The following is a 25,952-nucleotide window of genomic DNA, read 5'->3' on the forward strand; positions in this document are numbered from 1 at the left end:
ATCCACATTTGTAAAGCGCACAATCACCCGTAAGGGTCTCTAGGCGCTGGGGGCCGTCGGGAAGATTAAGCAAGCTATTGCCCAGAGTCACATTGTGCTGGGCTAATCTGCCGCCGGTGCCGGGGATCGAACCGTGATCCCCAGATTCCGGAGTCAGTCGCCCTAGCCGCGGCACCACTTTTAGAGCGTCCAATATTGATCAATAGTCCTAATACGTAAGAACTGCTTTCCCTAATATGAAATAAGAAGGGTCCATCAACAGAGCTAAAATATTACAAATCATTATATTTGTTGTAACTTAATCGAGTAATACGTCGGATTCTATCGCTCAATTGGCCTTTGTTAAATGTTCTATTGAACTTACCCTAATATTGAGATAACCAAAGTCAAGCCGTCTCATTGCTGAGCATGATAATGATTAATGATTGTGATGATACATTTCTATGGGATATGACAACTTACCAAACCCCATTGAAATAGACTGGAAGCAGCAGAGTAGCCTCATGTAAAGAAGCACGGTGATGGGGGGCATTGGACTGCGCACACCTCAAGCAATAAAGGGAAGCTGTGAGTGCTTAACAGTCATGAGGGTAGTCCTGTGCCATCCTCAAAAAGAAATGTTATTGCTACCCAGTTTTGGTCACTTGAGAGTGGATTCCCATTGACTGCATACTTAGGAGAGACACTTATGAAGTTGAGGAGCTTGTACCCCATAATGTCATGATGAACCAGACTGATTGAGTGCTTCGTGGTGTCCTGAGGCGGAAAGCCGGGACTCTGAGAATTTGTGTGTACTTGTGGAATTGTTGCTTGTACATTTACCCATTTTGCATCTTTTTTTAAATTGTCATTGCGCCGGATTTGAAAATATTTCACTGGTGGTGTAATTGGGAGCATATGGTTCCTGGCAGCTAAGGGATCCCCTTTACCCTCTACCAGCCTCCCGATCAAACGCAGACCTTTGTAGCCGATTTGCTTGCTACCTGGGGACCGCGTTTTAGGCTCCGCCATCTTGGGTGAGGGAAGGAGTAGGCGAGCGGACTAGTGCTCGGACCCTCCCGCCCTCGCAGCTACAAAAGCCAATTAGAGATACACGAGCCCAGACTGATTGAGTGCTTCGTGGTGTCCTGAGGCGGAAAGCCGGGACTCTGAGAATTTGTGTGTACTTGTGGAATTGTTGCTTGTACATTTACCCATTTTGCATCTTTTTTAAAATTGTCATTGCGCCGTATTTTAAAATATTTCACTAGTGGTGTAATTGGGAGCATATGGTTCCTGGCAGCTAAGGGATCCCCTTTACCCTCTACCAGCCTCCCGATCAAACGCCGACCTTTGTAGCCGATTTGCTTGCTACCTGGGGACCGCGTTTTAGGCTCCGCCATCTTGGGTGAGGGAAGGAGTAGGCGAGCGGAATAGTGCTCGGACCCTCCCGCCCTCGCAGCTACAAAATGGAACCCCCCTCCAAGGAGAGCAGCGGACGGGCGCAGCGGGCGCACCTAAGGCGCGCCGAAGGTAAGCCAAAGGTACGCCCGTCTGTGCCCGTCCGTGCACGGACCGGGCATAGGGCAGGAAACGCTGCCAATACCATGCCTCTTACTACCTATAGCAGCCAGGAGCTACTGGCTATTGGTACCTCTGCTACTACCTGCAGCTGCAAACTAGATATAGCAACACTAAAAGGCCCGATAAGTTGCTGTAAATGTCATAGAGTCTTTCCCCTGAAGCAGATTGCTGCATATACTAATAACAATGCAGAGTTAAAAGGGGCACTGATCAACGCCAGATCCTTATCGAAACACGCACTTGATATATACGATGTCATTCTAGAAAAAAATCTTGATTGCCTGTTCGTCACAGAAACGTGGCTTATATCATGGTCTACACCAGATATAGTACACACACTCCCCCTGGGATATCAGATCCTAAGAACAGACAGGGAGGAGACTCGGGGGGGGGGGTGGAATAGCAATTATATACAGAGACTCTTTTAACTGCACCACAATGAAACTCCAAGAGCTTAAGGATCCGGAAGGGATGGGCTTCTTACTTAAACTCACCGACTCCTTTACCTTTGCAGGTGCCTTAATTTATCGCCCCCCAGGCCCATGCAAAAGCTTTCTGGAAAGCATTGGAGAGGCACTGAGCCCCCTGGCCATGCGTTTTTCTAACTTCACACTACTAGGAGATATCAATATTCATCTTGAATCCCACACCGATGCCTCAGCAATTGCCTTCAGGGACACAATGGATGTACTAGGCCTCAATATATGCATCACTCAGCCCACGCATGAGGCGGGTCACACGATGGATTGCATATCAACTAATCTGCAAGAAATACAAATCAAATGCCCCAAAGTCCAAACCTGGACAGATCACACCTTAATACCGTTTGTATTACCATTCAAAATGTCTAGAAATAATAAACTGGCAGGGAAAACAACACACGGCAGTCAAATAGAATGGAAAAACGCCATGAAACACCCAGAATTGATTAATTTAGCGAAAGAACATGAACCTTCATGGTCAGGACAACCAGAAGTTGATAATGACAACTTCAGAAAATGGATGTCAGAGCTGAAAGAGATAGCAGCCCCGGCAAACCGTAAACCTAAGCTAGCCGCTAAGAAACAATCAGCACCATGGTTCAACCCCATGTTAAAAATAAAACAAGGAGAGGTACGAAGAGCTGAACGCAGATGGAGAACAAACTACTGCAATGAAGACCGTAATAAATACAAATCAACTAGAAGCGCATATCATGCACTGATTAAACAAGCCAAAACTAATTTTTACACCTCGGAAGTAGAAAATGCCAGAAATAAACAAAAAACTATCTTCAAAATTGTCCATAGCTTCAACAAACCCAAAATACTAGAACAAGAAATCCCGCCCTCGGAGTGTCTGTATAACACCATCGCAGACTACTTTGAAGACAAGGTACTAGCACTTACTAAGGATTTCATCACTCCCGAAGTTAGGGTAGATGATTAAAACAAGGGAAGGAACATGTTGGAGACCTTCCATCCAATCAGCCTGGACGAGACCTATAAGGCTATTTTAGCTGCTACGTCCGGCTCTCCCTTCGACCCATGTCCCCCAGCACTGCTACACATGATGGTCGAGGTAGCCAACCCCGTGATTAACAGTATTGTTAACTCCTCTTTGACTACAGCAACAGTCCCAGCTGAATGGAAGCTAGCGGCAGTCAAACCACTACAAAAAAAACCTCTTCCTGATCCCACCACTTTATCCAACCTAAGACCAATATCTCTACTTCCAGTGCTATGTAAAATCACAGAGGCCTGTGTAAACAAACAGATCACCAAGTTCCTGGAAGAAAATGAAGCCTGGCATCCCAATCAATCTGGCTTCAGGGCACAACACTCCACGGAAACTGCCCTCTCTGCTCACCTCTGATACCATCCGTATGGCACTGGACCAGGGAAAGAAGGCCGTCCTGATTTTATTAGACCTGTCGGCGGCCTTCGACACGGTGTCGCATGCCATCCTGATTAATAGGCTTGAAACATCTGGCATCTCTGGTACAGTGTTGGAATGGATAAAAAACTTCCTGAGTGACAGGAGACGAGTAGTCACCCTTGGCGAATTTCGATCTAAGGAAAAACAAATAAAGATGGGCGTTCCACAGGGTTCGAGCCTCAGCCCAACACTGTTTAATGTTTACACTGCCCCTTTAATTAAGCTAATATCGTCATTTGGATTGATGTTGTGGCCTATGCCGATGACACTCAATTGATATTGGTCCTGGACAAAGACACACAGGAATGGGAAGAAAAACTCAAAGGTTGCCTCACGGCTACATTCAACTGGATGAAATCTAATCATCTAAAATGCAACACAGGCAAGACAGAAATCGTGCCTATGGGCTTAAATAACAACTTCACTCCCAAAACCTGGTGGCCGGAAAAGGCAGAAATCCCACCCAATACAACTCAATCGGCACGAAACTTAGGGATCACATTTGATAGCAACCTATCTTTTAAGCAGCAAGCCCTGAAGGTCGCAGGGAACTGCTTTGCCATCATTAAAGGACTCAGGAAGTTTTTCGACCTTCTCCCACTAGAGGCTAGGAAGACGGTAACAGTTGCCTTAGTGACGTCGAGGATAGACTATTGTAATAGTCTATATGCAGGTACTACCAAAACCACCACCCATAAACTTCAAATGGTACAAAATGCTGCAGCTAGGTTAGTTCTCAAATGGCCGAAGAAATCTTCTGCAACATCGGCACTAAATACACTGCATTGGCTACCAATAAATAAGAGAGTCCTTTTTAAAATATTGATTATTACCTTCAGAGCTACCCATGCCCTAGGACCAAAATACCTAGAGCAGAGATTTGCCAGATACCACCCTTCACGCAATCTCCGATCATCTAGCTCGAATTTTCTGTCGGTCCCGAGGTTCAGGCTTAGCACGAGAGGTGGCAAATCCCTCCCAGTACTTGGAGCAAAAGCCTGGAATACTCTTCCACCCTCCTTACGTGCTCTAGACAATGAAAAAGACTTCAGAAAGGGACTGAAAACCTGGGTCTTCAAGCTACAGGACACTTGTGTTAGAGCCCTAGTGTAACAGTTGGGTGAGCTTCCATCTACTCCCAACCTGTTTCCTACATCTCTGGATAAGTATCTGGCGCCTTGATGCTCCTTGGAGCGGTTGCTGCGCGGTACAAATGCTCTATTACATTACATTACATTACATTACAAGTCGGACTGGCCCTGGCTCTATAGTGCAGTTAACAGGATAGGAATTGGTAGATACCACACTATGCCCTCCCTGTCGACACACTGGAGGATGGCTGAGTGTTTCATGTCTCCTGGATCACAGCTGGGTTGGAGCAAGTCCTACATATTCCTTAATTGCGAATTGCAAATTGTGGTTTGCAATTAAGGAATAGCTTCGCATTCATTCCTATGTGCCCATAGGAATGAATGGGAATTGCATGCGCAATTTGCGAGTACCAAATAGGTACTTGCAAATTGCACATGCAATTTCAAGGGTGCAAGGGGGCCAAAAGGCCACCCTGAGGCACCCCTGAAATTGGCATGTGATCACATGTTGCGCACACACATGCCCCAAGAACATGTGTGTGTACAACATGGCACTTTGAAAAATGCACATTTTTCAAAGTTTTTGCAAATTACCATCAAATTGAAATTGATGGTAATTTTCAATTCCAAATTGCGAAATTACATTTGGGCTGATGCATCCCAAATGCAAAAATACGGCTCGCAAAGGGGCAGATCCGGTATTTTTCCGACTAGTATTTTCAGTGATGCACGTGCCCCTATATGTTTTAGAGTTGCTCACTATTAGCTGTTTATGGGATGCTCTATTTCTTGATGACCTCAAGAAGGAATAATCGAGCACAAGGCCTTGTGCTGAATTAGGTTCCTTTCAGAAGGGGTTGTAAGATGGACCATGCTGCACCATTGTGATACTACATGCATGTTGGACTTGGCCTTTTTCCCCCAAAATTTTTCGCTTTTGACCCCCCTTATCTGGATTGTCTCCCCCATGGGATTAAACCTGTATAGGCCATGAGTGGTGTGAGACACCTTGTGAAAATGTAAATACCTGACACTTTGTGAAGATGTAAAATTACATGTTGTAAATGGTACACTTGTAAATATCCCCCATTTTGAAAACGCACCTGACTAAAATGTATTGTTTTTAAAATGGATGCCATGGCCATGGGTTTTGCCACTGGACTGACATAGGTCAGCGGTCTAGATAATATTACCCAGCTACCCCTAGTTTTGGAGGGAAAGCCTGGCACCCAGGGTGCTCACCCCCTCCCCTAGAACCAGTTTAGGCTAGATGTGCCAACATTCTAGAAGGTCCTAGCACTGCCTGGGAGGAGGGTATAAATAGGGGAAAGTGTCACCAGAGGTTTAGTCAGCGCTGGGACAAGGAAGGGAGGGGGACCTGCTGTGAGGTGCGACCGCCACATGGGCCTGTGAGCTGGGCCCTGCACCCCTATAAACCCCCCCGCTGCTGTCCCCTGGGCCCCTGACAAAGGAGGGCCCCTACCCAGGTCACTGACGCCGTTTTGGACCAGGTACCACGCCAGCGCTGCATGAGAGAAGCGCCCAGGAGGTGAGGAGTGGGACTGTCTACCCCCTCTTGTACAGCTGTGGCCCTGTGGAAGTGCTGGGTCGTGAGGAGCAACCCGGGGAGGATTGTGCCCCCTACGCACTGTGAGTCTAAAGACTGTTGCCGCCTGTGGAGCTGCCTGAGGAGTGCTGTTTGCCCAGGGGGGTGAACAATGGCCGCCTAAGACTGTCACTGCCTGTCCAGCACCTTGTGGTGAGGCGCTCAATTCCTGCCCCCTCAGCCTGACAAGGAAGATGCTGAGGTTGTGGCCAGAGGAGGTGCCGTGCGTTATGAATAGCGCTAAGGGAGCTTACCCCTCATTGTGGAGCGCTCTGCGTGAGGAGACGGTGGAATCCTGTGAATAGCGCCGGTTGAGGAGGCGCGCTCTCGCCGCTACATAGCGCTAAGGGAGCCTACCCCTTTATTGCCGCCAAAAGTCACTGCCGTGGCCTGGCGCTGTGAGGAGAAATAGCGTTGGAGGAGCCAACCCTCGTTTTGGCGCTTTCCGCCATATAATTAATTAATCAAGAAGGGAGCCTACCCCTTACTGGTGCCGTCGTCACCGCCGCAGCCCGGTGTCGCCAGAGGGACCCCCACCGTTGTGGATGCCGTTGCGGCGACCCCCGGTGTGAGGAGAGGGCCGCCGGAGTAGAGAAAGGGCCGCGCTGGGCCCGAGAAGCCAGCCTCGACCTGCCCATGTGACGGGGGCGTCCGGCCGCGTCATTGGCCCGCCCCCGCCAACGCCGCGCAGGGATTGGTCGCCTGCCGGGCGGCCGGGAAGACAGGAAGAAGCGGAGTCGAAGCCCCGGGTCCCCGTGAGGTAGGAGGGGGACCCGGGTGAAGCTTCGTTGCGGGGCCCCCATGCCAAGGAGGGGGCCCCGAGAGGAGCAACCGGAGCGGGAGGCCACCCCGCCGGTCTGTGTCCCCACGCGAGGGACCGGTGAGGCAGGCGGAGCCGGAGCACACTGACGGTGCCAGCCCCGCCTCTCGACCTGAGGCGCCCGGTCTAGGGCAGCTGCGAGGCTCCCGTGCAGTCGAGGGAGCCCCGATTGAGCCGCCCCGACCACCCAGGGAAGAGAAGGAGCCGGGTGACTCCCCCAGAGGGGAGTAGAGTTCCCCTCTGCGTGGGCTACGCCAGGGGGCCTCGAGGCACATTGCCGGTGCCTGCCCCTACGCCTTGCAGTCCAGGTCCCCACAGGATAAGAGGGGCCTGGGAGAATCGGAAGTCGCAGGAAGGTGCTGCAGGACCCGCAGGGCTCCCAGTTGGTCAGGGAAGCCCTGCAATTGAGAGAACGTTGCAGCAGGGGCATCGAGGCACATTGCCGGTGCCTGCCCCCACCGCAAAGGAGGCCCTGGACAGCCCGGTGAGTGTGGGCAATAATGTACAGTGTGGGGGGTAGAGAGGGCAACGGGACACAGGGTCGGTGTCCGCCTCCCCCCCCCTGCCTCTATTGACTAAGTGGGGCCCAAGTGCCTAGAAACCAACTAAAGGCTGTTGGTGACTGCTGCCTCAGAGCCCCAGGATTCCAGGGAGGCGTACTGAACTGCTTTTAAAAGCCCTTGCTCACCCTAAGGATCCCAGGAGGGAGGTAGAAGGTTGTAGTGGTCCCCAGGGAAAGGGTTGTCATATACAGCCAAGTGAGAGGCCCATTGGAATGCATCTTCTTGTTTGCTGCCTAATTTTCCCTGGAGTGTTGTAGACCTGACATCCCACCTCTATATGTATGCCCCGAGGAGGGTTGCCCTAGGTTAAGGGTAGAGGGAGCCTACCCGGTTCTGTATAGGTGTTCCTTATCTATGAGGGGGGCCCTACCTGATGTTAATGCTAGGCGAGGTATGTTCCGCCTGACGTTTGATACACCTAGCCAGATGATAGGCCTAATGAAATGCCATTGTTACCTGTAGCCAGATGGTCCCTGAGGTTAGGCCTGGCTCTTAGGCTACTGTTTATACGTTTATGGTAAGGCCACCTTCCTATCTAATGATTTATTGCCGGTGTTCCTGTATGTTGGGATTTACTGTGATGCCCTGAAGTTTCCTTTACAGGGGTTGGGTTGGCGTTGTCACGCATGAGGTGTAATTATGCTAATATGCAATTTACAATTTCAGCCAACCTCCCAAGGATGAAGGCCTGAGTAGGCCCTGCCTGATGCGTATTTCCCTAGAGGGAGGGGGGAAGAAACCTGATGTTTTATTACAGGTACTCCTGTCTAATATTAAAGGTTCTGTGATGTTCTGTTTTCCCTTACAGAGGTGGGGTTTGGCGTAATAACGCATAAAGTGTATTAATGCATAATATTAGAGTTTGCAATTACAGCCTACCCCTAAGGATGAGACCCTGAGTTGGCCCCGCCAGATTGGCCCCAGGTCTAATGTTCATTTAACCAACCATTTTTATCACAGCATGGACTTTGGACTCAACCCTTTTTGTCCCATGTAAATAATTCCCCATGATGTACTTGGCTCTGGCGCCAGTTGGCGCCTTGTTGTGACTACCACTAGTCTATTTCTTTTTACCTTGCAGGTTGGAGACATAACTAAACTTAATCTTTTTCCAACCAAAGGTGGTGTCTTGACTCTTTTGTAGTGTGATTGGTGGGTCGGCTGTGTGTACTGCGTGAATGCTTCACATGTCCTCCAAGTTTGGCCTGCCCGCTGGATGCCATGCTACCCCTTTGAGACTTGGGCAACCCCCATTTCCAACATTTGGTGGCAGCGGTGGGATAGGACTTGTGTTTGCGCAGTACCACAGCGGCCACGGGTTACACTGCAAATAGAGCTTTGGATGTAATCCGAGCCTTGTTGTGGGGATTATTGTTTTTTGATTGCTTCCTCCAGAAGAGTGTTTTGAATTGTCCCCTTGTTCCACTGGGAGGGTGTGTCCCGGGTGTACCTCGCCACGATGGGGTTGATCTACCAGGAAGTGGAACTGATGGAGTACACCGAACAGGAGGTGATAGACTTCCTCCTGGAGAGAGGGATACCCCCAGTAGGGAACATTAGGAGGAACCTGTTTCTCTATGAGGCCCTCAAGAGGGGAGAGCCCTTAGAGATTGATGGGGACTTGTCTGACTACCCCCCCGAGGTGTTGAAGGGTCAGTGGGTTAGAGACCGGAGAGAGGGCTCCCCATCCAGAACCCTGGGAGGTAGTTACTCCGATGAGGAGGAGGAGGAAGAATTGGAGAGGGCGGAGATGCCAGTAGCTGTGGAGGACACCGAAGATAGGGAGTCTCGCACTGGGTCCAGTCCCGGGGGCACTGCCCCATCCCTTTCCCTGTCCCCAGAAGAGTGGGTAGATAGGCGAGAAGAGAGGGAGTATCAGCTGGCGCTGGCAAAGCTCAGGCATGCCGAGGGCTTAGCGCAGCTGAGGGTAGAAGAGCAGCGACTAGAGACTGAAAAAGTCCTAGCGCTGGAGAGGATGGCGGAGGCGGAGAGGGCCTTCGCCAGAGAGAGATCAGCTCAGGTGGGTAGTTTGTCCCCTGAGAGTGGTTTCAGGAGTCTGGATTCACCGAGGTGGGTGGGATCCAGTGGTGGCAGCGAGTGTAGGTCCAGTGCAAGGAGTCCCACTCCCGCAGCCCAGGAGACTGTGCCTGATTCCCCGGAAGAGGAGGACGGGTTAGTGTTCAGGGGCAAGGTAAAGCTGTCCCCTCAGTCCTGGGGAGAGTTTGAGGAGGAGTGTTGGACTGCACTGGAGGATTGGGTGGTGAGGAGAGCAGTGGAGGATTGGGAAGGGCTGTGCCATGCCGTTATCCGGGAGCACATGCTGAGGAGTTGTTTCCCAAGACTGCGTCACCATCTGTTGCAGTGCGGGTTCTCAGACCCCAGGGAACTTGCACGGGAGGCAGACCTCTGGGTAAGTGCCAGAGCGTCTGGGAAGGCAGAGGGGAGTGATCCTGAAGGGAGTGAGACGGGGAGGTGTCCCAAGGTGCCCCAGCTGCGGCCACCAGGCCTGGAGTGTTCTTTAAGAGAACCCCAACTTGGGAGGCTAGGCTGCCCCGATGTGTCATCCAGAGGGAGGGATCCCCTTATGTCAGGAGAACCCGGAGCATCATTAATCAGAGCTTCGGTGGTTCGGGGGACTGACCAGTCACAGGGTCTAGATCCTGGACTGGGGTTCCGGGTTCAGGAGTTGCCTGGCCTGGAGGGTGGGGTTCCTGTAAAGCAGGTCCCTACCAAATTCACTCCCAGGGGTACTACTCCAGTTAGGAGGGTGCGGAACTCTGGGAGGGGGTGCAGAGGGAGGAAGGTCTCTTCTCTGTCACCAGCTCAGCCACAGGGCGCAGATCCCGGGTTGGGTGGCCAGGGACAGGAGTTGCCTGCCCTGGTGGGAGGGACATCTGTAATCAGAGTCCCCCCGGAAGTGACTCCCAGGGGTACTTCTCCGGGTAGGAGGGTGCAGAATTCTGGGAGGGGGTGCAGGGAGAGGGAGGACTCGCCCCTGTCACCGGTTCAGCCTGTGAGTTTCGACTCCAGGTTGGGGAGAGAGTTGTGTGAGGGTGTCCCCAGGCGTAGGAGATGGAGGAACCCAAGGAGGAGAAGTAGGGGGAGGGGAGCCTCGGCCCTAAGGGCTGGTCATTCTGAGGGTGTAGACCCCAGGTGGGTGGACCAGTGGAAATTCGGAGAGAAGAGAGTGGTTCCAGAGTATCACAAGCCTGAGGCTAGAGCCTCCCACTCTAGGAAAGAGAGACATCCCACTAGGGAACACCAGTGGGGTGGTTCTGTTGGTGAAGGGAGGGTTGCGAAAGAGAACCATTGGGTTCCAGAGTGGAGGAGAGACTGCAGGTGCTCCTGTAGTTGCAGGCCTGCGTCCACCTTTTTCCGCCCCAAGCAGGGAAGCCCATCAAGGCATTGATATGTCTACCCTGGCTTTTGGCTGGGGGGGAGTCGTGTTGGACTTGGCCTTTTTCCCCCAAAATTTTTCGCTTTTGACCCCCCTTATCTGGATTGTCTCCCCCATGGGATTAAACCTGTATAGGCCATGAGTGGTGTGAGACACCTTGTGAAAATGTAAATACCTGACACTTTGTGAAGATGTAAAATTACATGTTGTAAATGGTACACTTGTAAATATCCCCCATTTTGAAAACGCACCTGACTAAAATGTATTGTTTTTAAAATGGATGCCATGGCCATGGGTTTTGCCACTGGACTGACATAGGTCAGCGGTCTAGATAATATTACCCAGCTACCCCTAGTTTTGGAGGGAAAGCCTGGCACCCAGGGTGCTCACCCCCTCCCCTAGAACCAGTTTAGGCTAGATGTGCCAACATTCTAGAAGGTCCTAGCACTGCCTGGGAGGAGGGTATAAATAGGGGAAAGTGTCACCAGAGGTTTAGTCAGCGCTGGGACAAGGAAGGGAGGGGGACCTGCTGTGAGGTGCGACCGCCACATGGGCCTGTGAGCTGGGCCCTGCACCCCTATAAACCCCCCCGCTGCTGTCCCCTGGGCCCCTGACAAAGGAGGGCCCCTACCCAGGTCACTGACGCCGTTTTGGACCAGGTACCACGCCAGCGCTGCATGAGAGAAGCGCCCAGGAGGTGAGGAGTGGGACTGTCTACCCCCTCTTGTACAGCTGTGGCCCTGTGGAAGTGCTGGGTCGTGAGGAGCAACCCGGGGAGGATTGTGCCCCCTACGCACTGTGAGTCTAAAGACTGTTGCCGCCTGTGGAGCTGCCTGAGGAGTGCTGTTTGCCCAGGGGGGTGAACAATGGCCGCCTAAGACTGTCACTGCCTGTCCAGCACCTTGTGGTGAGGCGCTCAATTCCTGCCCCCTCAGCCTGACAAGGAAGATGCTGAGGTTGTGGCCAGAGGAGGTGCCGTGCGTTATGAATAGCGCTAAGGGAGCTTACCCCTCATTGTGGAGCGCTCTGCGTGAGGAGACGGTGGAATCCTGTGAATAGCGCCGGTTGAGGAGGCGCGCTCTCGCCGCTACATAGCGCTAAGGGAGCCTACCCCTTTATTGCCGCCAAAAGTCACTGCCGTGGCCTGGCGCTGTGAGGAGAAATAGCGTTGGAGGAGCCAACCCTCGTTTTGGCGCTTTCCGCCATATAATTAATTAATCAAGAAGGGAGCCTACCCCTTACTGGTGCCGTCGTCACCGCCGCAGCCCGGTGTCGCCAGAGGGACCCCCACCGTTGTGGATGCCGTTGCGGCGACCCCCGGTGTGAGGAGAGGGCCGCCGGAGTAGAGAAAGGGCCGCGCTGGGCCCGAGAAGCCAGCCTCGACCTGCCCATGTGACGGGGGCGTCCGGCCGCGTCATTGGCCCGCCCCCGCCAACGCCGCGCAGGGATTGGTCGCCTGCCGGGCGGCCGGGAAGACAGGAAGAAGCGGAGTCGAAGCCCCGGGTCCCCGTGAGGTAGGAGGGGGACCCGGGTGAAGCTTCGTTGCGGGGCCCCCATGCCAAGGAGGGGGCCCCGAGAGGAGCAACCGGAGCGGGAGGCCACCCCGCCGGTCTGTGTCCCCACGCGAGGGACCGGTGAGGCAGGCGGAGCCGGAGCACACTGACGGTGCCAGCCCCGCCTCTCGACCTGAGGCGCCCGGTCTAGGGCAGCTGCGAGGCTCCCGTGCAGTCGAGGGAGCCCCGATTGAGCCGCCCCGACCACCCAGGGAAGAGAAGGAGCCGGGTGACTCCCCCAGAGGGGAGTAGAGTTCCCCTCTGCGTGGGCTACGCCAGGGGGCCTCGAGGCACATTGCCGGTGCCTGCCCCTACGCCTTGCAGTCCAGGTCCCCACAGGATAAGAGGGGCCTGGGAGAATCGGAAGTCGCAGGAAGGTGCTGCAGGACCCGCAGGGCTCCCAGTTGGTCAGGGAAGCCCTGCAATTGAGAGCACGTTGCAGCAGGGGCATCGAGGCACATTGCCGGTGCCTGCCCCCACCGCAAAGGAGGCCCTGGACAGCCCGGTGAGTGTGGGCAATAATGTACAGTGTGGGGGGTAGAGAGGGCAACGGGACACAGGGTCGGTGTCCGCCTCCCCCCCCCTGCCTCTATTGACTAAGTGGGGCCCAAGTGCCTAGAAACCAACTAAAGGCTGTTGGTGACTGCTGCCTCAGAGCCCCAGGATTCCAGGGAGGCGTACTGAACTGCTTTTAAAAGCCCTTGCTCACCCTAAGGATCCCAGGAGGGAGGTAGAAGGTTGTAGTGGTCCCCAGGGAAAGGGTTGTCATATACAGCCAAGTGAGAGGCCCATTGGAATGCATCTTCTTGTTTGCTGCCTAATTTTCCCTGGAGTGTTGTAGACCTGACATCCCACCTCTATATGTATGCCCCGAGGAGGGTTGCCCTAGGTTAAGGGTAGAGGGAGCCTACCCGGTTCTGTATAGGTGTTCCTTATCTATGAGGGGGGCCCTACCTGATGTTAATGCTAGGCGAGGTATGTTCCGCCTGACGTTTGATACACCTAGCCAGATGATAGGCCTAATGAAATGCCATTGTTACCTGTAGCCAGATGGTCCCTGAGGTTAGGCCTGGCTCTTAGGCTACTGTTTATACGTTTATGGTAAGGCCACCTTCCTATCTAATGATTTATTGCCGGTGTTCCTGTATGTTGGGATTTACTGTGATGCCCTGAAGTTTCCTTTACAGGGGTTGGGTTGGCGTTGTCACGCATGAGGTGTAATTATGCTAATATGCAATTTACAATTTCAGCCAACCTCCCAAGGATGAAGGCCTGAGTAGGCCCTGCCTGATGCGTATTTCCCTAGAGGGAGGGGGGAAGAAACCTGATGTTTTATTACAGGTACTCCTGTCTAATATTAAAGGTTCTGTGATGTTCTGTTTTCCCTTACAGAGGTGGGGTTTGGCGTAATAACGCATAAAGTGTATTAATGCATAATATTAGAGTTTGCAATTACAGCCTACCCCTAAGGATGAGACCCTGAGTTGGCCCCGCCAGATTGGCCCCAGGTCTAATGTTCATTTAACCAACCATTTTTATCACAGCATGGACTTTGGACTCAACCCTTTTTGTCCCATGTAAATAATTCCCCATGATGTACTTGGCTCTGGCGCCAGTTGGCGCCTTGTTGTGACTACCACTAGTCTATTTCTTTTTACCTTGCAGGTTGGAGACATAACTAAACTTAATCTTTTTCCAACCAAAGGTGGTGTCTTGACTCTTTTGTAGTGTGATTGGTGGGTCGTCTGTGTGTACTGCGTGAATGCTTCACATGTCCTCCAAGTTTGGCCTGCCCGCTGGATGCCATGCTACCCCTTTGAGACTTGGGCAACCCCCATTTCCAACAATGCAGAACACTACCCGCATGAAGGAAAAGAGCCTAGAGACAAGGGCGGCCCGCACTGGTAGTTTTAAGGGACCAACTACTTTTCTCAGATAGCACAACCGCTATAATGACCCAGAATTTGAATGATCTTAGGAAGAAGAGTAGTGAGCTGACCTGCAGAAGAAGGCACAACGGAGAGTCCCTCAGGCATAAACACAATCCTTCCTGGTTTAGTAGTGAAATGAAGAGGTCACTCGGGGTGTGCCAACGAGGAATAGCTGCACCTATAATTTCTTCCAAAGAACTTGTGAGAGATGCTGAGGGTCATCAAGAAAAGAAGTGTAAAGCAGTTTCAAGAGGCTTTGATCCTGTCAGAGCCAACTACCCAGACAAGGCCGAATCACATGAGACACAGGAGAAGCACTTTAAACATATCGCTCAAGTGCAGCAGGCTAACCACCAAAGAGGTGGCATCTAACCCTACTCCTTTTAGCATTGACTGTGTAGAAATTAGGAAGACAATTGACGAATTAAAGTCTTCCAATGAAGAGATGGACTTCAGATCATCTCAAAAGCCTGAGTTGAATAGTGATTTCCCTTTGCACAACTTTGTGCATTTCTGGATAGTGGAAAGTCCCTGTAATGTGGCAGGGTACAGTACCGATACGTGTGCCTAAAGTGGAGGAGGTGAACAGATGCTGTATGTGCTCTGTCCCCCAACCAAAGTTTTTGCCAAGGTGCTAGTTGGATATGCATTATATAGGCGAAAGGCAGTCCTGTTGTCCTCAAAGTTCAGAATGGGTTCCTTCCAGGCTGGGTAGTCCACCATGCTCAATGCAGGGCCTCTGGCAGTGATGGACGGCCCGCCACTCATGGGGCGAATGGCTGCTGTATTGGTCATCTTCAACACCATGGCTGGCTGGGGTGCACCCAGGTGTTGGTCACTGTTATGAGTGACTTTATTATGGATTCTGCAACAAACTAAAGTGTGGAACACTTAATAATCAAATGGATAACCTTGCTTCGATATCCTAACTCCATCTCTTCTCATGCTACTCGGAAGTCAGTGCTCAATTTGAGCCGGTGGGGAGGCACAGCACTCATTTTTGGAGATTGGCACTTACGTTTCCTCATCAGACATTTCCCAAGAGCAAGAGAGGTAAACACACAAAACAGGAGAAAGGAGTAATACTGAAAAACCGACAAAAAGCGAAAAACCCGTAACTTTCAGGCATGAGATACGGAGGGGGTGGGGGGTGAATGGCAGTGGATTAAAGAGGCCCGGTGGGTTCAAGACTATGCAGCCTGGCTATTCAGCGCACAGCATTTTAATAGCACCAGCTGCAGCTAGTGAGGAGAGGTTTTGTAACCTGCCTCCTTCTTTTACAAATTAAGCACTGCCTAAAGTCCAACCCTGTGATCCAGACACAGACTTGTCTCGCTAGAGAATCTTTTTTGCCAATCCCTGTACATCTGGTTCCCCGACCACCAGGTGAGCCTGGCGATTTCCTGACTTAAAGTCACATGAAGAGTAAGGCTTCACTGTGAACCCTGAAAGGGATGTCCCAGTTGGGAAACAACACTTACAACGCAACTTTTACAACGCACTACCTTTACAACAAAAGTTTTACAACGCCACATCCATTACAACGCATACCATTACAACGCAACCATTACAACGCATGTCACTACAACGCATACCACTACAACGCATGTCATTACAACGCAGTCATTTCAACGCATACCATTACAACGCATACCTACACTATCCAACACTTATCCTACTGTTGCAACCCCTGGAGTTAGAATAGTAACTTTTACCCCTACACTATCCAATACTTACCATACATGCAATGTAATGGTATGCGTTGTAATGGTACGCGTTGTAGTGGAATGGGTTGTAAAGGTAGTTTCAAAGAATTCGTTGTAATGGCATGCGTTGTAATGGAATGCGTTGTAATGGATGTTGCGGTGTAAAAAATGTGTTGGTGAAGGTATGCATTGTAAAATTATGCGTTATAACGACATACATCCGTCCCAGTTACCACTAGACAACAATTGCAGTTTCTAAATTGCAAATCATGCCAGGAATTCCAGAAGCAAATCCAAAAAGGACAATTTAAAATATTCTTACAATAACATCTCCATATATTACAGAAACTTTAAAAAACATGAACACTAGAGGGGGGGCATGTAAAGAAGGCAAACCATAAGTAGGATAGCGCGGTTCTTGAGTAGAACATGTTGTAGTGCACCCTGGCTCGGTAACTATCATCACTGGTGAAGTGAAACATTGTCCCTCCTTACTGCCAGATGTACCGATATTCTTTTATTGTTATAAAACAACTATCTAACTTCCAAATATTGTGTGAAGTTTTCAACAATCAAGACACACTCGGTGTTCGTCTCAGACGCCAAATCTGTAAAACAAAGCAAATTGTGAATGGTGGTCTCCTGTGCAAACGCGGGTGGGAAGAGTGTATTGAAAACCTGGAGCCTAGTGCATTGTGGCACCCCCTGTGAATTACAGTTCCTGTGTGATGACTAGCTGGCTCTTACTGGCATGCAGATCTATTTGATCTTTTTTCCTTTCCAAGCAGGATTTGGGGGATTATTTACGGCCTGTATTTTTATTTTTCAATAAAGTTTGTCAGAAAGGATTTATCTGTATCTTTCTGTGGTGCGTTCACATTATTACAAACTGGCTTAAACTCCTGGGCCACCCACAAGGTTGTGTCTCTGTCTTTTTCTTGGAACAATAATTCATTTGTTATCTGGTTTATGTACTAGCTGCATTCTTTTTTTTTACTTTCATTTTTTTATTCAGATTTCTCCACAATTTCTTTATCTATGCCACTTTGATGAAGTTGGGTCATTTATTGGATGATTTGTTTTTGATAACTGGTCGTTTCTTTCGACCTGCCATTGACTCGTCCAATGTTTTAAATAGTGTCTGGCTACGTGCCCTGGCACTCACCGAAGTGAAGTGTGTTCACTGCACTCCTACAATGCTTTTTACTTCCATTGTTCAAGTCAGAACATGTTTTTCAAGTATTATTATATTATCTTATTATATATTATGATAATATCTGCTTTCATTTTCTGGGATACCGATGGTTTACTGAGTCATTATCTGTTTTCTTTGGGGTTTTTTAAAGGCCCAGAAAAGGTGCCTACTGACACATAACAAGCGCTGGCCATGATAATCCTGATATTGTTCCATAGTGCACCAATACATTACAGGTTTTTTTTTTAATTTAGAGCGTTGGATTTCTCTTCTAAGCACCGCTGACCGTCACCTGCTTCTGATAGGTCGATTCGTCCTTCTAGTTACTAGCGATTCTATAATTGGCTGGCGTGAATGCAAATGACCGTGAATGTTTCTCTCATTCCATTTGCTTTTCTTCGGGTGCAGAGTTGAGTAGAGGCTTCCGATTTCAACTGGCCCAAACATATACCACAGCTGCTTTAAGAACCATCAGCCACGGTGGTCCCTGAGGCTCAAAAGGCGCTTCACTGGATGCAAAACACATTTTCTCCCGGCTCGGAAGGAACTGAGCTGCTGGCGTTAAGTATTGTTGTACCATATAAGGAGAATGAATGTTCACAAATGGAACACTGACGCGTCATACATCCTATAGCGAAGACATCTGCTGTGATTAAAAATGCACGCTGTACATCTAAGATTTTATACATTGAAACCAGAGATGTGAAAAACAAGGCAGAGCTGAGAAGGAGTGAAGCGGCTCAATGCCATACGTCATTAACATTCTATTATCTTGAAAAGAGAGAGACACGTGACCCAGGTTGGTCGCAGTATCACGCTGCCCGCCCAGTCACTAAAGTATTGACAATTGACCACCATTTCCCACTGCCAGACTGGCCTTGCAAATAGCAAAGAGCACAGACCTGCAGCCAATGTCTGAGCGCCAGTCTTGCTTCCTACCTTACAGAGGATTTAAAAGAACCAATCAGCCAGGCTCCTGAACATTCCATACTGGTCACGTGACTTGCCAGCGGGCTGGACTTGCCGCCACCACCCAAGGGTGTAGCTTGAGGGGAAGGGGGAGAGGGGGGTTTGGGGTATGACACCCCTCAGATAAATGCATTCTTTGGTAGGTAGTTGGGCCTAGGGTCCCTGAGTTGGGTCTGCTAGCTCTGTGACGGGTTTTCTCTTTGTGATCCAAAAATGAAAGACAAAAGAATGACCCTTAATGTAAAGAGGAGATAGAAAAAGAGAGAGACCCATCTGGTGGCTGAATTTCAAAATGTGAAACCAGATAACCTGGAATCAAAACTGGCTTTCCTGCTTGTGCAAATTGTGTGATCCTAGCCCAATGTTTTATTTCAGAGCCTCGCTTTTTCTTATCACGCATAAGCGCACTTTTAAATACAGAGTCCAGGATGTGTGCTGTTCAAGCACTTCTAATATTTAACATAGTAGGCTGTAGAGTTGCTACATCATAATAAGAATCCGAACCATAATTAGGGCTTACATGACTATTGACTTGCTACTAATTCACTACTGGCATTGTTGGGGACGAGCCATAAATGTTTATAAAAACTAAAACTCATATTTAATAAATGTCTGTCTATGTAGTGATGTAATCTGATGTACTAAGCTGAAATGCTTCTGCATGTTAAAAAAATACTTTTGTGAATTTTTAAGAGATTACACTTTTTTGAATTTTGAAGAGATTGCATACAATTTTTATATTATGTTTGTTGCACGATGCCAAACGTTTTCAGGGCTCGGCTCGTGCATGGGCTCTTAGAGCAAAGTCAAACCCATCTATCGATTCCGGCTCGGCTCACCATAATAATTTGCCTGCACACTCTGTTCTATCTCCGACTCAGGCCTAGTCAGCGAGTGTTGAACTGAACATCCTTGGAATTATTTTTCACCAAGTTTTTGACTTCCAGCCTTCTGTTTTTGCTGACTTCGTTTTTGCTAGCTTTAGGACTCTGGCACTTTACCACTGATAACTAGTGCTAAAGTGCTTGTGCTCTCTCCTTTAAAAAGAATACAATTGGGTTAACATATTACATTTAATGAGTGATAACTTTCAATTGGCAACAGGTAGAAAAGCTGAGTTTTGAGTCTAAAGAATTTGACTTTTCTTGTCCTAACCATTTTGTGCATGCAGCCTATTTCCTGGGTCACATGACCAGCCGCGTCCCGTGGGGGGAGTACCGTGGGGCAGGAAGGCGGGGAGCGGCAGGGTGGGAGGTGATCAACACCGGAATATGGATAATTGGAGGTAAGTAAACAATTTAATGAATAAAACGAATTTCCTAGCGTGGCCTGCATCGCAAAAATGCGATGCAGGGCACGCTACGAAATTTGTTTTAGTTATTACATTGTTTACTTACCTCCAATTACCCATATTCCGGTGTTTAGCACCCCCCACCCTGTCCCTCCCCCGCCCCGCCTTCCTGCCCCACGGAACTCCCTCCACGGGCCGCGGCTGCACATGACTACATGTAGCGAGCAGTTGTTCTTTGTATATTTCTCCCAAACAGTGAGAGAAAGGAACATAGGAGTTTGCAGGATGGGCCATTTCTGACTTGATGAGGGGTTGGAGCTCTCACCTACCACACATGCACATCCCAATTACTGTGCCTGAGCAAACTCACAAAGGGTTTGACCAGCCGCGGTGTTCTACTAAGAGCGGTAGGGATGATTTCGACAGATGAGGGAAAATTAATTATTTGTTCGTCTGTCGAAATCCCCCCCACCCTGTCCTACTGCCCCACCTCTCTAACGTACACAGACCGCGCCTGGGTTTGACACCAGTCTCTTGTGATGCCCGTCATTCTGTGGCCAGGGCAGGAAGGCAGGAAATTCCAAGCACCTTTTGGGGTGGAAACGTCCAGAACCCTCTCCTACTTCAGTGTGGGTACCAGGTATAAATATTGGACTCTCGGACGCAACTGTTCAGTACATCTCTGGACCTGTGAAAGGACTGATGTGCTGCTCTGCAAGAAGGGCTGCAGCGTGGTTGCCCCGCTGCTTGAGTGAAGGATGGACCTACATCTTGAGCCCAGGATCAACAGAGTGACTCCAAGGGCTAGTTAGGTAGCCTTCTATTCAGAGCCTCATGGACTGAAAAGGATCCAACCACCTTGAAGCAAACACCTGGACGCAGTCCCAGCCTCAAAACGCTGCTGTCCCTGTTCCTGATCTTGAAAGTGAGTCTGAAGGTGTTCTGCTAGTCCAGCGGTGGTCCTGTGAGCAGAACAGATGCAGCGCAACGCATCTCTTCACAGCCACAACAGAACCTTCACAGCAAGAAGCATCCCTGACAGTGAACCTCGCATCGCAGCCCGCAGTCTCCTTGAAACCACTGCCCCATGACATACCCTTGACACAGGCCTTTGCATGCCATCAGAAGCCCCTCGTTGACGCCATCGTAGACAACCACACAGGACTCCGCATCATCCCCACAGATTCTTCGGAACAACCTTCGAAGCAGGAATTCGCATCATAAGCCCATCATTGATGGCATCCTTAACGGTGACAGAGGGCTCCGCATCGCAGCTCCTTGGAACCGGCACTGCACGGCACACCACAAACCAGGATTTAAGGTACTTTGTTAAGCGGGTCTAACTGGCCAGGATTTAGGGTACTTTGTTAAGCGGGTCTAACTGGCGCCCTGTATCCGACTCTTGCTCCATAATGGCCAGCCAGAACTTGTAACTTTTTCCCGGTCCGGTGTGACCAGTTAACCACAGTTGGAACATATTTTTACTTAACACTTTGACATTACATATCTCCAATTCTCCTTATTGGATTTTTGTCGTTTTGGTCTCAATTCATTTAATACATTTTACTCTAATATTCTAAATTAGTGTGGGATTTTCATGTGATCGTGTTTTCTCTTTATTGCTGTTTGAAATGCTGCACAAATACTTTACATATTACCTCTAAGCTAAGCCTGACTGCTTTGTGGCAAGCTATAAGAGGGTTAAACACAGGTTAATGTGGGGTTTGCTTGTGCTACACCCTGACAGAAATTGTGGTTGCTGTTTGAGTAGGGGTTCACTCCCTCAACCAGTAACCCAATTTCCAACAGTGGGGCTGTCAGTCACTTGATAAAATAATTTGTAAAAGGCAAAGAATAGAAACATGAGTCCTGACCACATGCACCAGTTTGACAACTCTACCATCAAGGCTTCTTGTAGCAGAGATGAAGAAAGAGTGTTGTGAAAATACATTTAAATGCATGATCCCGGGGCAGGGAGTCCAGGTTGTTGTGTTGTACTTAACCATAGTCGTGAGTTCCCGGAGAGAACTACCAGGCCCATGTGGGACAGACAGGGCTTAACTTCATTGAGGATGTTTGAGGTGTGGCAGTCCTCAGATACGTTCTTGGTTTGGTAGTTGTGTCTGGGTTTTTTTTTTTTTTTTTTACCTAAACAGAGGGTTGCAGGTATCTTCGCCACTTACTTTCGTAGCGTCTATCTCCCCTCCCACTATTTTAACCAAGGGAGTCAGCCACGCTATTAAAAATCTTTGTGAACTAACTTACCTTTTTTAAACACCACCACTTTTTCACGGCTACACATTTTTTCTGCCCTCTCACACGCATGCACCATATGGCTGGAACAAAAGATCTCCGCTAAAGAGCCCCTTCGCAGGTGCCCGTCAGACATTGCAGCGCCAGTCTGACGAGGAGCAGGACCCATATGATGAAGCATGACACCTAGCTTGCTGGGTGTGTGAGGGTTCTAGTTCCCAAGAGGAAAATTTCCCTTTCTTCTTTCCCTCTTGATTTTCTCTATATACACACACACTCTTTCTTTCTAGTCCTACTGGGGAACTTTGTGCTATATTTTGCTACTAGTTGTGTCTGGGGGCCCTGATGCAGGTCTGCTATGTCTATGTCGGGTTTTCTAATTCTCATTTCACTAAGAAGTTTTAACTTGTTCATTTTTTGAATCGGGATCTTAAACACTTTTGGTGTATCTTTACTATGCTTTTGCTATTCAAAATATACGAGTCTAGTTTTACGTTCTACATCCTTACGACTGTAGAGAACTCCGCACATTAAAAGATAGGACATTCTCTGCAGTCATAACTTACTACATGTAAAAGTACACTAGTGAATAGCAAAAGTGTAAGTTTACTTTGGTGAAAAAGGCCTTTAAATGTTTCTCCAAAGGTGTGGGGGATCATTTTGTTTTTTTCTCAGCCCCTCACCTCCAGATTTTACCTGGCAATGATGGACAGAAGAAAAATACACTATCCCACCTACACTAAATAGGGTTGTCTCCTCCTCCATCGGGCTTCTAGAGGAAGTATGCTCTGTCAACAGAACACTTAAGGTCGCCAAGTCGCTAAGCGATTTAGATTGGCTGAGGGTTTGGTGGGCCCGTCACGTTTGCAACAGACTTCCCTGTGCACCAAACTCTAAATCGGGCTCTAAATTCTCACAGTCCAGCGCGTTACAAGTTCACGTGGCCAACGTGGTATTTTTGATGAACAGCTGCACGATTTAACATTCCAAAGCAAAGGGCACTAGATTATTCCCCCTTCTCTGCCTTCAGTGACCATTTTGCATGCAGGCTTTGAATGTGCCCTTCTGGCCAGTTTGGAAGTATTCACAGGCCTCTTACTGGGTTTGAAAGGTTTCATAGAAGGTGCATCAAAACATCACAAAACTCTTTCATACTTTGAACAATAGCACCAATTCCAGCATAGCAAACAATGTGATGCATTTTCTTTTTAAATCTGACTGGTGGCTTACATTATGCATTATGCTTTTTACTGCCAGTGTTGTGCTAATGAGCACATTGTCTGATCTGGCCTCATTGAAGTAGATCTTCAATGGGCTGTGATCCTGAGTTCCATGTTGACTAAGTCAGTCATATTTCATGTCTGTGAAATCAGGATGTGATGATTAACACCTACATAGAATTAGACCTCAGTATTAAAGAAAACTTAGGGACTGATGTAGAAAGCCATCTTGCGGTCACAAAGCCCGGGATTTGCAAGTCACAGCATTTACAACAGCAAAATTGCTTTTTATTATGTACTAAACCCATTTTGCGATTCGGTAACTGGCAGTTTGGTAACTGCAGCTCCAACGTTGCCTGCTTTGCACTGACTCCCAATACAAAAGAGAATCCAGTTCAAGGTCCTATGTATGGCTCATCGTGCAATGCAAAGAAAAGACCCCCTTTTGATTAGAAGATTACTTTGTCCTTACATGCCTAAGAGAGCTTTGCGTTCTGAGAACTCCTCTGTGTTGACCATTTCTTAGGTCAATAAGGCCAGATGTGGTGGCTACTTTTTTGCTTTTTTGACTGTTAGACTGTGGAATGCCCTCCCTGCCAATCTAAGGCGGGTCCAGCAAGAAATCTCTTTCAGGGAAATCCTAAAGACTCCTCTATTCTGATCTTTTCATGGTTTCCCAATGCCTTGCCGGTGTGTCTGTCTCAGTGCTGAGAGGCCTTTTGGTGTAGGTGTGCACTATACAAGACATATAGAATAGAACAGAATAGAATAGAACAGAATAGAACAGAAAATTGTGACCCACAATGATTCAGATTTTTTTTAATCAACCTATTAGTATGTATGTCAGTTCACAAAATTCCTTTCCACTCGTAAAAAGTCAATGCAGAATTTGCAACTACAGGTCCTATATCTCTTATCCTTTTAACAAAATTCTATTTAACACAAATCTTGGGCACCTTGCTAAACTCAAGAACCTTCTAACCAACATACGTACTTATATAGGAAAATATCACAAACAAAAAGAGAATTCCTTTCTGTGTATTGCAATTTAGAGTCTCTATACTCACTACAACTCCTGAATCAATTCTGGTACCGCAAAATAAAATTGCCTTAAATGTAAGATACTGTTAAGTCTTTTTCTCCGACAGCTCAAAAGTTAAAACTTCCCCATACATTGTAAACTAACAAATGTTATGTATCTACTTTTAGAAAGAAGATGTTTTAAAATAGTCCTGAGGAAGGTGTTCCAAACAACGAAGCGCCGAAACGCGTCGACAAACTTTTTTAATTGTATCATTTGATTGTTTTAATTATGTATTGTATTGAGTTATGATATATGTAAAATGTTGTTTTGAAAAAAATCTATATGATTTTGTTTTTAATAAATTGTCTATACTGAGTATATGAAAAACCCTTTTTTTTTAAATAATAAAAAACATTTAGATACATCAAATGTTATGTTTTGACTCAAATGCAATGTATGGTGGGCTGTGGATATAATTGACCAAAGCAAATGTCATTGTTTACTTAAAATTGCAATACACAGAAAGGAATTCTCTTTTTGGTTGTGATATTTCCTGGTCCTTTCTGGGTTAAGTAGGGAAAACTCTCTCTTTTTACAGTCTTATATAGGAAAAGACATGAATATAGACCAATGTCCTCAACAAACTCATTCACGTCAAAGCTCTCTGATCTGTATTCAATGTCCTCATCACCTCTACCAAAGTTAGTTTTTACAGAGCTACTATTAACTAATTGACCAGAAAAAACGAATTACTCTTCAGGTCTGTCAAGCCCTGGATCAACCCACTTCCCGACTCTCCGACTCATTAAACAATTAACAAGTGCTATGCTATATATTTTTTTACCAGCATGATGATCTGATCCCAGAACAACAACATAAAAACAAGATCTACACTACTCCCCAAACCTCAATGTTCACCTCCAAGAACAGAGCCTTCAACCTCCTCTTGCACACTGCACTCACTGGTGTCCTCAACTCACTCAAGGCCAATGTGTTAAAATGGAAACACCTTACCATCGTCCATCATAAAATCTCTCCAAAGGCATCATCAACATTGTCAAATCTTCTCTATACCTAAGACACTGATGCCTTCAAGAAGGGACAGAAACTGAATGTGACTCAGGTGATATCACACATATCGGTCCCTTCACCCATTATCCTGCATAGGAAAAATAATTTAAAAAACTGACTGTCCCCAATTACAGGAGCAGATGAACCAACACAATGTTCTTCAGTACAACCACTCTGGCTTAGACCATGCTGTGGCATGGAGAGAGCATCTCATCAAGCGGTCCATGACGGCCTCCTCACCCCCTCCTTATCTTTCTCAGCTCTCTGTAGCCTTCGACACATTTGAGCATCACACAATCATTCACACCTTGGAAACATCAATCTTTGACACAGTCCTACAATGATTTGTCGTCTACCTCATTACCCGCAAACATTTTATATTGATAGGAACCAGAAGATGCCAGAAATGTCCCTTTGCCTTTGGTGCCTCTGGTGCACAGCTAGGTGAACGCACATTACATTACATAAAGTGAACACGTGAACACTTCAGTGATAAGGGAGTGAGATCCACCGGGTAGGTTAGATACCACACATATTAACATCAGTTAACTCTAATCATAAGAAATAGCAGATTCTAAAAAACAAGCGTCATAATTTCTCAATAAGAACTATCAGAAAGAATAACAAATAACTCCCTGAGGATAGGTACTGATTGAACTTCTTACGATCACTGAATGAAGAAGCCAAAGGAAGACAAAGGTAGGACGGTAGCAGCAAGCTAATAACAACCCTTTTGAGGAGCAAACCGTATGTGAATTAATGCATTTATCTTTATTTTGAAT

The 25,952-nt window shown here is 48.1% G+C and overlaps 1 protein-coding gene across 1 annotated transcript in view; it reads left to right on the forward strand.

Annotated features, from left to right (window-relative positions):
* LOC147668700 (uncharacterized) overlaps positions 1-25,952 on the forward strand; it is a 232,658-nt gene that overhangs the window by 182,971 nt on the left and 23,735 nt on the right. The gene's annotated exons all lie outside the window — the stretch shown is intronic.

Source organism: Lissotriton vulgaris, unplaced genomic scaffold, assembly GCF_964263255.1.
Source record: "Lissotriton vulgaris unplaced genomic scaffold, aLisVul1.2 SCAFFOLD_254, whole genome shotgun sequence".
Lineage (NCBI taxonomy): Eukaryota > Metazoa > Chordata > Amphibia > Caudata > Salamandridae > Lissotriton > Lissotriton vulgaris.